The sequence below is a fragment of the Apium graveolens genome, unplaced genomic scaffold (assembly GCF_009905375.1).
Source record: "Apium graveolens cultivar Ventura unplaced genomic scaffold, ASM990537v1 ctg4988, whole genome shotgun sequence".
Taxonomy (NCBI): domain Eukaryota; kingdom Viridiplantae; phylum Streptophyta; class Magnoliopsida; order Apiales; family Apiaceae; genus Apium; species Apium graveolens.
The window spans coordinates 116,169-119,380 of NW_027418775.1; the positions used below are offsets into that span (position 1 = coordinate 116,169).

The following is a 3,212-nucleotide window of genomic DNA, read 5'->3' on the forward strand; positions in this document are numbered from 1 at the left end:
GTACATGAGCTTTCCTCAGGGTTACACTAGTTGGGGTAGTAGAATTTCAGTTTTTGGAGCTGTCAATTCAGTTTTCACAGATGCATCTGGTCATCGATTGGTATGTAAACTTGTCAAAAGTTTATATGGTTTAAAACAGGCTTCACGATGTTGGTTTAGCAAGCTATCTAATATTTTGTTGGAAAATGGCTTTCTACAATCCAAGGTTGACTATAGTTTGTTTACTAAGGTCACCCAAACAACAATTGTGGTCACTTTGGTTTATGTGGATGATTTGCTTATAGCAGGTAATTCCACTGATGTTGTCATTTGGCTTAAAAATATGCTATCATCTAACTTTCATATGAAATATTTGGGGGGAGTCAGATATTTCTTGGGAATAGAAATTACTAGATCATCAGATGGTTTTTTTGTGTCTCAGAAAAAGTATTTACTGGATCTACTCAATGAATATCACCTATCTGATGCTAAACCTAGTAAGTTGCCAATGGATACACAACTGAAGTTAGCACCTGACAAGGGTGAGCCTTTGTAAGATGTGCAAGTGTATCAGAAAATCATGGGAAAATTGATATATCTGACTGTGACAAGACCTGATATAGTGTATGTTGTACATATACTTGCTCAATATATGCAGCAGCCTACCACTAAACATATGGATGCAGCAAAGAAGTTATTGAGGTATTTGGCTGGTAATACAGGTCAGGGCATTTTGTTGGCTAGTCAGTCAGCAGCTCAACTCACAACATATTGTGAGTTGGATTGGGCTAGTTGTTCGTTTTCTAGACGCTCCACTTCTGGATATTGTATTATGTTGGGAGCTTCACCTTTTTCCTGGAAGACCAAGAAACAGTCTGTGGTTGCTCGTTCGAGTGCAGAAGCTGAGTACAGGGCTATGGCCTTGGCTACTTGTGAAGTCACATGGCTCACTGCATTACTTAAAGACATGGGATTGAACGACTTGCCTGCTACAGTTTTTAATTGTGATAATTAGGCAGCATTGGCAATTGGATCCAACCCAGTTCTTCATGAACGTACCAAGCATGTGGAAATCGATTGTCATTACATTCGAGATAAGGTCAAGACTAATGACATTATGCCCAGATGTGTTCCATCATATGTACAGGTGGCTGATGTGTTTACTAAGCAACTTACTGCTAAGCAGCATGCTTACTTGTTGTCTAAGCTGGGAATGCAGGTTTCCAAGCTTGATGTTTAGTGTTATCAGCTTGCCACGGGAGTATTGAGAGTATGACAGGTGCAAGGGCAAACGAGTAATATGACTGTTTACTAAGGGCAATAATGTAAATTCAGTTGATCATTCTTTTAGATAGTTAGTTACATGTACAGGTGATAAAACTTGTATATAGCATAATTGAGAGAGAGATTAAGAAGATAGAATGGTGGTACAACTTGTGGTCTTAGTAGGCAAAAACTGAGTTTGCAGTATAACCGGCTTGTTTTCTCCGGCGCATAGTTTACATAAATAACCAACTGACCCTACTTTTTGTATTATAAAATATTACTTTAACAAATGAACTCAGTCAAATATAACTCATAAACTTAAAGTATTGTATGTAGGACACAATGTGCAGAATTGGGCTTGGCCCGGGAAGCTAGGCTCTGGCCAACTCCTCCATCTGCTCCAATGCTAAAAAAATTAGTTGCATCCTTTTCACGTCCTCCAACACAGAACTTGGGCTTGCGTTGGAGATGGTCTTAGAGACAACAAAGAAGTATGAAGTTGTGATCCTCTCCCAAGATATTAAATACTACAAGATAAGAGGCGCAACAGAAGAAAATAAATTATTACAATTAATTACCTGTGCCAACAGACCTAGTGCAAAAGGTGAAAATTCTTGTAGTTCAACATCTTGCGAATAAACCAACTTAATTATTTGGTCAATAGCACCTACTTGAACCATGTGTACCTACAAAATATAGTTTGTGAATACCTGTGACATTTATATAACCAGTATTGTTGGAGGAAAGATTATAGCATTTTTACTTAACTATTACATAGCAGAAATGTGACAAGAAACATTAGGCCTACCTTGCATTCATTTCAGCTTCAGTGAGAGCAAATTGCTCAAGAATAATAGTAGCCTTTTTTTGACTAGGTAAACAGCGGGAACTGTAGAATAATAAAAATAGTTAAAGGCGGGGATGAGGAACTACCATATATTTCCAAATCGATATATACTTAAAAAGCATATATATATTACTTGTTGGGGTAGAAACAATAAAAAATAGTTACATGAACACATTAGTGCTAACTTACACTAATGAAATAGGTTAATGGCACACTTGCAAGTTGGGCATTAGTTCGGTGATAAATAGCCATTTAAACAGGTTGTGACCGGTGTTCATCAACTTACCATACTACATGTATTGGTATGAGAAAAACGTGTACACCAGACGAGCAATCATATTGTCAAGAACTTACAATCAGTATGATCAGTTTTACAATTACGAGGGAGCATGAACAACTCCAACAGAATCCTTATGTTTTTCTTGAAAATAATATAAAAAACAGGGTCCTTTCTCAACGGCCGTGTAAGAGCAAACGAAGGATGGCCGAGTTATTATTTAAGACATTTTAGGGTAGGACACTCCAACAACAAATCCTATTTTGATTCCTTGCTATTATTATAATAATGAATTCAAATCATGTTCAATTTTTTTAAAGAAGAGAGAGAAAAAGATATGATAAAAGAAGGGTGAAAATGAGGGAAATGAATATGTAATTAATGAAAATAAGATAAGGAACGGGTATCCATCCCTAATCTTTAAAAAAGCACAAGTGAATTTTAAGTTTTAATGTAATTACTAGGATACTGTCATGGAGTGCCAATTTTGATTCAATTCTTAGAATTTTAGGTAAGGATCCATTATAAGTAAGTTGTTGGAGTTGAAATAAGTCATACATTCGGTATCTCTTAAAGGCGTCACATATTTTTTAAAATCGGCTGATTTCTACATAGATTGTAATTTTGATCTCTTCAAATTCCATTATAATGATCAAAATTACAATGTTGTTTCACCGTAATCACTCTAGTTTTAAACATGCATATATATTATTGAAAAAAGACCCTTTGTGTGCTTAATGCAAAAACTATCCCGGACTAAAAACATTGCAATGCCTCAATCTGAAACTGAAAAAAACTGACTATCAACCAAGTTTGGTCCTTCCTTTTCTTGAAGGGTTAGAA

The 3,212-nt window shown here is 36.0% G+C and overlaps 1 long non-coding RNA gene across 1 annotated transcript; it reads right to left on the reverse strand.

Moving 5' to 3' along the window:
• Positions 1 to 1,591: 1,591 nt before the first annotated feature.
• On the reverse strand, positions 1,592 to 2,172 carry LOC141702398 (uncharacterized). Its single transcript, XR_012567086.1, has 3 exons — positions 2,054 to 2,172; positions 1,824 to 1,931; positions 1,592 to 1,718 (listed from the first exon to the last, which is right to left on the reverse strand). It is a non-coding gene; the product is annotated as an uncharacterized LOC141702398 (long non-coding RNA).
• Positions 2,173 to 3,212: the final 1,040 nt, after the last annotated feature.